This window comes from Macrobrachium nipponense, chromosome 11 (genome assembly GCF_015104395.2).
Source record: "Macrobrachium nipponense isolate FS-2020 chromosome 11, ASM1510439v2, whole genome shotgun sequence".
Lineage (NCBI taxonomy): Eukaryota > Metazoa > Arthropoda > Malacostraca > Decapoda > Palaemonidae > Macrobrachium > Macrobrachium nipponense.
The window spans coordinates 83,859,352-83,869,636 of NC_061087.1; the positions used below are offsets into that span (position 1 = coordinate 83,859,352).

Below are 10,285 nucleotides of genomic sequence, written 5' to 3' on the forward strand. Positions count from 1 at the left end.
ATTATCTGAGGGACCTCGTACTTCTTTAGTCTTGTGGACATAAAACTTTAGAGCCCTGACAGGGCACAGGACTCTCTCAGGTTCTTGGCCCACAAGGCTTGTCATACCCTTGATTTCAAAGCTCCTTGGCCAAGGGTTCGACGGGTTTTCATTCTTTGCTAAGAAAGAAGGGACTCAAAGAGCAGACAGCATTGTCCCCGTTTGAAAGAACCCACTCTCTTACAAATGGCCTGAATTTCGCTAACTCTCTTCGCCGTCGCCAGAGCAGTTAGGAAAAGAGCCTTCTTCGTCCGTTCCTAAGAGACGACTTCATGTAGAGGTTCGAAAGGACTCGACATTAACGTCTAAGGACTAAATCCAAGTTCCAAGAAGGAGGCCTCGCCTGAGGTATCTTGGACTTTGGCTGTCTCAAATGATCTCAGGAGATCGTGAAAGATCCCTGTTATCAGACAGGTCTAGTCCTCTGTGACGGAAGACCCTGCCGACAGCATACTCTTATATCCCTTGAGGTCGGGACAGCCAGCTTCTGTACATTCCTTAAAAATAGCAGGAAATCGGCTATCTGGCTCACAGAGGTAGTGGAAGAGGAAATTCCCTCCTTTCTACACCATGCCCTGAAGGAAGCCCACTTCGACTGGTAAACAGCTCTCGAGGACGTTCTCCTAGCATTGGCGATCGCCTTTGCAGCTGCTTTAGAAAAACACTCTCGCTCTGGCCAGCTTTTCGATAGGTCTGAACGCAGTCAGACCCAGAGCGGAGAGGTTTCGGTGATAATCTTGCGAAGTGGGGCTGTCTGAGTAGATCTTTCCTCCAGGGCAACGTCCTCGGAAAGTCTATGATGAATGACATTACCTCTGTGAACCATTCTTTCGCGGGCCACATCGGGCGATCAGGGTCAACCTCGTCCCCTCCGATGCCGCGAACTTCCTTACTACTTCCCCCATGATCTTGAATGGCGGGAAGGCATACAAGTCCAGGTTCGTCCAGTCCCAGAGCAGAGCGTCTATCGCGACTGCTCCCGGATCCAGCACAGGGGAGCAATAAAGAGGCAACCTCTTTGTTCTCGACGTCGCAAATAGGTCGACTAACGGACACCCCCACAGTCTCCAGAGCTCTCGACAGACGTCCTGGAGGTGCAACGTCCATTCCGTCGGCAGGATCTGATCTTGTCGGCTGAGAAGGTCTGCTCTGACGTTCTTGGACCTCCTGCGATAAATCTCGTCAGGATCCTTATCCGTCTCGCATCTGCAGCAGAATCTCCCTCGCTAAATAAAAAAGAGGACGGGAGTGTGTACCTCCCTGCTTCTTTAGGTACGCAAGGGCTGTGTTGTTTGGGCCGAGTTGACTTGGACTACTTTCTCTGCAACCTTTTGTTGGAAGAACTGTAGCGCCAGAAAAACCGCCGCTAGTTCCTTTACATTGATGTGCCAGGACAACCTGTTCCCCCCATCCAGGTGCCTGACACTTCCTCCCCTCCCAGTGTTGCTCCCCATCCCTGGACCCCACCACCGAGGCGTCGGAAAACAACACTAGGTCTGGCTCAGAAGCTTTAGGGACAACCCCTCTCGAAACTTCCGAGGATCTAGCCACCATCTTAGATGGTTCTTCACCGATTTGGTGATGAAAAGGGTCGCATTCAGATCCTCTCTGACTCTCCATTCGTCTGCTAAGAAAAACTGGAGAGGTCTGAGGTGTAGTCTTCCCAGGGAAACAAACTTTTCCAGCGAGAAATGGTTCCCAGCAGACTCATCCATTCCCTCGCCGAGCAAGCTTCCTTCCCCAGGAAGGCCGAAACTCTCTCTAAGCCTTGCAGCTGTCGTTCCTGGGACGGAAACGCTCGAAAAGCCACTGAATCCATCTGAATCCCCAGATCCACGATGGACTGTGTTGGGGTCAGATGCGACTTTTCGAGGTTGACCAGAAGTCCCAGGGACTTCGCCAAGGCCAAAGTGAAGTGAAGGTCCTTCAGACACCTTTCTTCTGACGATGCTCTGATCAGCCAATCGTCGAAGATACAGGGACACTCTTATTCCTGCAGAATGTAACCATCTCGCTACGTTTTTCATGAGCATGGTAAATACCATCGGAGCCGTGCTTAAACCGAAACAAAGGGCTCGGAATGACCAAACTTTGTCCCTTAGCATAAACCTCAGAAACTTTCTTGAAAGAGTGGGTGGATAGGCACGTGAAAGTATGCGTCCTGTAGGTCCAAGGACACCATCCCAGTCGCCCGGTCTTAAGGCTCCTAGAACCGACTGAGGTGTTTCCATCTTGAATTTTTTCTTTTCTACGAAAAGATTCAGGCTGGCTTGACGGTCCAAGACTGGACGCCACCACCCGACGACTGCTTTGGTACCAGGAAAAGTCTGTTGTAGTATCCTGGTGACCCCAGGTCTAAGACCTGCTCCACCGCTCTTTTCATGATCATTTGATCTAAAAGATCTAAAAGAACCTGATGTTTCTCCCCTTGATACGACGGGGAAAGATCTCTGGGTGGGAATGGTCCGTAGAAATGAAAAGGAGGAAAGGGTTTCCACCCCCCCCAACAAAAGTGGGGAAAAAAATCTTTTTTTGAAAACCCCCTGTTTTTCCCCACTATCTTGAGGGACCACGCATCTGTATCTCTCTCTCTCCACGCACCCGCAAAGAACTTTAGCCTGGCTCCGACAGGCATCTGAAGGACTTTCTTCTCACTTAGAGGATTTTTTTTGGTTTGAAGGAACCTCTTCCTCTTGCAAGTCCTCTCCCTCGAGGAGCAGCTCTCGAGGGAGGCGCGCTACGAAAGGGTTTAACCTTCCTAGGAGGTCGTCCAGGACGACGACGTGGTAGGGACTGCGGGACGTCTTGAAGACTGGGCTAAGAGATCCTGGGTAGCCTTCTCTTGTAGGCTCACTGCCAGGTCCCTTACCATAGCCTGGGGGAAGAGATGGCTCGAAAGAGGTGCAAAGAGAAGCTCTGCTTTCTGCGATGCAGAAACAGACCTCGCTGTAAAATTGCAGAAAAGAAAACGCTCTCTTCTTGAGGAAAGCAGTGCCGAAATGAGACACTAACTCTTCCGAACCATCCCTGACGGCCTCCATGCATGACCACACATTGGACAGCTCCCCCAGACTCAAAGAATCAGGACTCCTAGATTGAAGATCCAGGACTCCTAGGCACCAGTCTAGGAAGTTAAAGACTTCCAGAGTCTTGTTTAACAGGACCTTTCATGTGATGGTCGATCTCCGTTGGTGTCCATGAAATCTTAGCGGACGATAAAAGGGATCTCTTCTGGGCGTCTACCAGACTAGCAAAGTCCCCTTGGAAGAAGACGGGATCTTAACTCCTACTTCAGCTTTGGTCTCATACCAAATGCCGCCTTTCCCACTGAGTCTTGAAGGAGGAAGGGCGAAAGTCGACTTGCCCTGATCCTTCCGACGTTCCATCCAATCCTGCAATTTCTTGAATGCTCTCTAGTGGACAAGGAAGTCTTCATCTCCACCACTTCCGAAACCTTGCCCGACTTCGAAGACGAAAACTGAGAGGGAGGAGACTTAGGAGCTGCAGGCTGGAACTTCTCACCAAACAAAGAACGTAAAAGACGAACCAGCACCTTGTAGTCGGAAACCGACGAAACTGACGGCTGTTTCTTCCTCCACTGAGTCCGCCGGACTACTAAGCTCTCCTTCCTCCCGAAGAGGCAAAGGAGATTGAACCTCTGGAGAGGGCGTGCGCCCAACGGGTCTAGCCTTCAACAAAGGCTTTCGAGGAAGACTAAAATCAGCCTCTTCAAAGCGACCGACCTTCTGTCGATCTTTAGAGCTCGAACCACGAAGAGCGTCCTGACCGCGCTGCGCGTCAAGAGAGGTTACTCTTAGTCTCTCTCGAGGAGCGTCCTTACGTTTCACGCTCAAGCGTCCAGCTTTCGCTTTCAAAGCGTCCTCTGAGCGCTCTCGAAAGCCTTCTCCACAGGCAAAGCGTCAAGCAAAACATCCTGACGATAGTCTTCCAAAGCGTCCTGCCGAGCGTCTTCTTCAAAAGCGTCCTCCAAGGCGTCCTGTCGAGCGTCCTCAAGGCGTCCTGACGTGCGGGCGGAGACAGAGACGAACGAGGAGACGGAGAAGGAGACTGCCTCGTCCTCTTGACAGGCAGTCTAGCGTCCTTCCTACGTTTAGGCTCAACTGCTGCTGGGCGAGTCTTCCGAGCCATTAAGGCCGACAATTGGTCTTGAAGCGACGCAAGAATACTCTTTTCGTAAGGTGAAGAACCGAGAGGAGGTGAAGGGCTGCGCCTGCGAGAAGACGAGGGGCGGGGGGACGCCTCCTTCCTTCTCAAAGGTACAGCAACCTGCCTCTCCGAGGCGCGAGAGAAGCGCTTCTCAGCGTCGTCCTCGGACGACGTCCTACCTCTCTTCTGAGGAGGAAACGCGTCATACGACGCAGGCGAAGACCGCAACGAGAGCGGAGAGAGGGGACGTAAAGCGTCCTCCCTAGGAAAAGTCCTTTTCAACGGACGCGAGTCACTCCGAGCGCTCCACCCCTTGCGCGGGGAGGGCGCCTCGGAGGACGAAAAACAGTCCTTAAGGATGCGAGCCTGAGCACGCTCCTTGGCAGCCTGGGAAGTAGCAACATGGTCCTGCCGAAGGGACGCCAGATCGGTGGGGAGCCCCCACGTAACCCTCTTGCGGCTTTCGACATGCCCACTCCCTGAGTTCTGGGAGTCCGACAGAGGTCTAGACCTAGAGGCATTATGTGGGGCCGATCTGACGCCCCCTCCACAACACTAGGGGCACGATCACACACTTTACTCGAGCCGTTTTCAAGGGCCAACACTTTGGGACTCTAGAGTGCGTAATGACTCTAGAATCAGAGAAAGGGCATTACCTTCTCCAGACACAGAACTAGGGCCCTCAGGCAACAACACAGGATTAGGTGAAGCAAATTCTACTGGTGTTAGAATAGGAGAAATGTTACTTCCCTTACCTTTCGTAGAACCGCTCTTGGAGGAAGCCTCCTGATCCTATCGCGCTCCAACTTACGGCGATAGGATTCATACACCTTCCATTCATCCTCAGTCAAACTTTTGCATTCATGCAACGATCAACCAGCAAAACAAACATGCCCCCTACACCCCATACATACTGTGTGGGGGTCTACCGATGATTTCGGTAGCCTCACCTTGCAATCACTTCTCACACACACTCTGAAGCTCACTGAACTTGATCCCGACATCACGTTCATAGAAAAGCCAATCCAAATTCCAAAAACAGTCCACTATCGCGTATGCCAATCCAACAATCCAGATACTTATAACGAGTCAAAATCCAAAAATCCTGGGCGGAGGTCTGTAAACAGGTGTTTACCGACCGGCGACAGAAAAAATATGAAAAGAAAATGGGAATGGTTCCTGATATCCGCCTCCCAGCGGCGGGAATGGGTACTACCACCTGGCCGCCCACTGCGTGTGCCGCGAGTTTTGAAATTCTGTCGGACTTCGGAGAATACAGCTATATATATATCTGCCAAGTAAGTTTCATGAACAAAATAGGGAATACTACATGGACTTTTGGGTAATCTATGGTGCTCAGTCAAGAGCCCTTCTCGTCCACTACTAAGAATGCCCTGGCATCCTTCCTCAGAGACCTCATCTCGGAAAGAAGCACATTCCATGGTTGGGGATGATGCTTTAACCTATTTTAAAGTTAGAGCTCACTAAATAAGAGCTGTTGCCACTTTGTTGGCTTTCAAACATAACTTATCTTGCTTCCATTTTGCAATCAACTTTTTGGTAGTGCAAATCAGTTTTTGCATCCCATTACTTTTACGAAATGGAAAAAGTGCATAATATACATGTAATACCTTGGGTCCTTTTTCTGTGGCTGGCATGGTGCTGAGGGTAAAGAATATGAAGCATCCCTCCCACTATTTTTTTCTCTTCGCCTTGACATACGGTGTCTTAAGGGAGCCAGGCAGTACTATGTACCTGAATGGAGTACCCACCAGTTTTTAATGGCTGGGTGGTGGTTTTGATAATTTATGTGGTGTAGGTACATAAGTGTGGTTTTTCTGGTTGTTTTTATTGTAGTACTGCACCCAGGGCAGGGGCAACATTTTATGCTTTGCTAACAATCAGAATTTTCTTTCACTGCAAAGTCTCCAATGAAGTAATAGGCGCTCTAAGGCTATACCACCATGTCACTGTACGATGAGCACTAACCAGAGGCAGCATCTCTCAAATTCTTTACCATTCCTAATGTTTTGGGGTAGGTTTGTCCATGCATCCCAACTCCTGTCAATGTGGGAATCAGCCATGTCATTACAGGCAGTCCGATTATTGGCAATCTAGTTTTATGAAGCTTGTCTAGCACTGAAAACTGCCAATTTTCAGCACCATAATGCACTCATTTCCAGTTATCAGCGCCAATAAAAGAGTTATGGCACAGATACATACCTAACTGAGGTGGCATTAACAGCTATCAGTACCAAAATTCAGTTACCAGAGCCATAAATTGCTGATTTTCAGTTATCAGCGATTTTCACTTACCATCAAGCCATCAGAATGGAGCCCCTGCCAATAACCAAGGGACTGCCTCTTACTTGTTACCTTACTTTTATAAAAATAAAATTTTTATGATAAAATAGTTTGATTTATATTTACCAAAGTAATGACATGACCAAAGGCCTCCCTTATCCCCTTGCATGGATACAAGGCCATAAATAAATTGAAGTTCTTTGTAGTGTTGTCCCTGTCTTTCCCCGAAAGCGGGTAGGGCAATCACCTACCCAAAACAAAATAGTAAATAGTGTGACATGTGAATTTCAAAATTTTAGCTGTAGTGCAAGCAAAACTACAGATATGTAATTATAGTTGGTAAGTATGTATATATAAAACTTTATTTTATCATAAAAATGTCATACAAAAGTGCTAATTTATAACATTTACATTTTACTGGCAACAACTTTTCTTCATACTAACCAACTTTTCTCGCCATTTAGCTTGTATAATGGCCATGTCACATATTTAAAAGGGCATCTTTAATATAACAAAGCATTCTAAGTCACCAAGATTATCAGTCAAAATTTCCGACATTTCAGTTCCTACGGCACCTCTTAACAGGGCATAACAACTACCACAAGTTAGATCACATTGAGCCAAACTGTCATTCCTACTCCAAAGTGTAACTGTACCTGAGATGACAACAACAATGGTATTCTTCACCCGTTCCTGCTAAAAAGTCAACAACCTCATGCTTGTTGATGCCCTTCCAAATGTCTTTCTTCACCTGAAGGAAGGCATCAAGTATCTTGGCCATAGTGTCTAATACATCTTTCATCATAATCCTACTGATTAACAAGCTTTAACCATTGCACTCATTAGTTGAGCCAGTTATCCAGTTATCTGTGACTTTCCTAGAGTTGTAGTGAACACCTACGTATCCTCTGTACATCATCCATATTTTCAGTGAGACTTGCTATATATGTGCTATATATGTATGACCTGACCAAATAAAATACTGAACCTAAAATAGGCCATAAAGATCAGATGACTACCAAGAAAGAACTCAAACCATGTTTCATCTGGTAAGCGTGAGAGTACAAGCCATGACACTTCATTTAGAGGCCTCGAAGTTGACCAACACATTTTGTAATCAGTCCATATCAGATGGGAGGTAAACATCCCACTACGAATCTGATCAGCATGAAGTGTAATGCAATCACTGTCTTCCTCAACTATCTTTCTCAATAAAGGCATCAATAAACTTATGGTTTATAATAACGAAGAGTGTTTACTTTAATTTTTACTGCCCAGAAAACTTGGCCAGATGGTAAACGATCTCATCAATTTTATCTATTTCATTAATTTTCCATTCACTTAAAGTCACATGGGATAACCTATTCTGCCTTTACTAGCTATTAGGATATAAGGAGGACCAAGTTTTATAATATACAGAAAGGTTGGGTTTCAAGGCTAAAAATACCTGTGACAACAGATAAGGTTAAAGTTAAATTATCAGACTTTGTTCTTGGTAGGTTTCTGTTGCAAGAAATTATCCTGTCAATATAAACTTCCACAATTTGGAAGGTTGACTGAAACTGTACTTCAATTAGTAAGGAATGTTAACAGTAACAGATGTCATTTTCTGATCACATTTAACCAAGACATGAATGTTTGCTTGCCTTATCACCTAAATGTTACTTAGGTGATAGAGTGTAAATATATCAGCAATCATGGCATTTGCACAATAAATTTTTTTTTTAACTTGTCACATTTATACATTAATGTTGATACCAAGTATCAGTATTCAGCATTGTGTAAGATTCGCATATTCATGTATATTGTAATTGATGCTTGTTCCCCTCCAAATAATGTTGCTACTGTACTTTAAAACACCAGGATACTAGTATATGTAGACCTTCTATTGAAAGGTTGCCAAACATACTTTCAGACCAACAGATGATATGAATTTCCTAGGTTATCACTTTCCTTGAACTAAATTTATCTAAGCAAGACCTAACTTATGGGAGATTGCTGCAATGACGCTGCATTCCCCTTTGAGGATATGTTTTTTATATACATATATAAGAAGGTAAGTAATTGGCATCCTACATTAAAATGGGTTAGCAAAGGTAAGTTGGGATGCATCCTTAAAATTTTACCCTATGGCCTATGGCATTGTAGGTAAGGTTTGCTAATCCCCCCAAACACAGTCTGGCAGGACCTGGTACACTAAGTTAGGATGCCTCCTTGTAATATACTTTATGACTTACAATGCCTTTGGCATGGTTCAAGTAACCCAAAAGGAAATAGGACCCACCACCTTTGGTTAGGTTAGGTTAGGTTACAAAAGAAAAGGGTAGAATACTTGACATGAATGACCTTATGAAAACTTGTTCTTTATGTGTTTTGAAAGTGATTTGTTTAGACATGAACCAACTGCTAAAATATGATTTGGGTAGTGATTTTTTTTTACCATCATGGTTTGTGAAATTTACTCACTTTGTTTTCTGCACTACTAGCCTAGTACATAGTAGCCTAAATATCAGTTTCCCGTAACTGTCACCCACATATTTGTTACAAAGCTAGGCTACGAGGGATGGAGAAACATAATTATACCTAAAAATGTCTTACTCTAGCTACCTACCTAACTAGGTATCAATAGGTTACTAGGCTAGGTAGGTACCTAGCTAGTAGGATAAGCTGTCAGTAAAATATATGGTTCTGGTAACTGATAAATAAAAGTACCCATTTATTCAACAGTATCGTATCACGGAAAAATAAATAAATAAATTTTATTGGCTTTACATTGGTGTAGGTTAGGCATAGGTATAGTATAAGGAACTGTCAATTCACTCAAGGAAGCCATGGCTAGGACCAAAACTAAGCTAACTAAGCCTACATGATGGTTGCATGGGAGACATCTTCTTTAGCCTAATAGCTATACTATATAGAATCTAAACATCTGGTAAACCTCTATGGTATCAGGGCATCCATCTAAGCATGATCCTTGCCTACCCTAAGGTGGTAGGGTGCTTTGTCCAAACAAAGCCATAGGGCTAGCAACCATCATTAGCAGGGCCTAGTTATCGTGCTGGATATTTAATTAACAAATCCATGATATATTCTAGTGCCTCTAAAAGACTAGGCAAATTCATTTGAAGTCAAGGTGTCAGCTGACGTTATAACAAATGATCTGGCATAGCTGCACGAGGGCAAAATGCTACGAGTGAAGAACCTGTCTACTATGTATGACAGGGATCTATAGAGTGACAACACACGAACTCTTGTCCCCATACCTTTAATGACGTATCCCTCGGTGAAACAGGGTTGTGTGTACGATGGCGACCCTGCTGTGATGGTAAATTAACAACGGTTCCCTGTCATTAGTCCCGGAACATGGCGCTGGAGTCAACAAATTGCAAGGGAAACATCGCTTTTACTCGTCTTATTTCACACAATACAGCGTGATTCGCTTTGCAAAGCCCCCTTTACACTCCACAAAGACCCAGTTGCTCAACAAAGGGAATCATTCACCCTGACGGAATCCTAGGATTTTAGAAATAAATGAACAAAAACAACAAAGTTATCCTTTGGTACATCATTTGGCCATAAACGACAGCTGTGACAAACGGAATGCGCAAGGATGATTTTTATTTATTCTGTTTGCAATATTTTAAAGGATAATTGACACGTTGCCTTTATGGCATTAAGAAGTTCACATATTTTATCAAACAACATCCAAAAAATATAACTCACAGTGAGAAAGCCTGCGAAATATAGTTTCTGCTAAAGAAATTCTTCTTCTTTC

The 10,285-nt window shown here is 45.1% G+C and overlaps 1 protein-coding gene across 10 annotated transcripts in view; it reads right to left on the reverse strand.

The window, feature by feature from the left end:
- Nucleotides 1-10,285, reverse strand: part of LOC135206510 (pumilio homolog 2-like) — a 438,165-nt gene extending 427,880 nt beyond the window's left edge. For 3 of the 10 annotated variants that reach the window (XM_064237895.1, XM_064237882.1, XM_064237871.1), the window contains exon 1: nucleotides 9,774-10,042. The gene's annotated coding sequence lies outside the window, so the exon portion shown is untranslated. Of the gene's footprint in view, nucleotides 1-9,773; nucleotides 10,048-10,233 lie in introns of those variants that run through there. The other 7 variants (XM_064237914.1, XM_064237899.1, XM_064237908.1 and 4 more) reach the window with 5 other exon arrangements.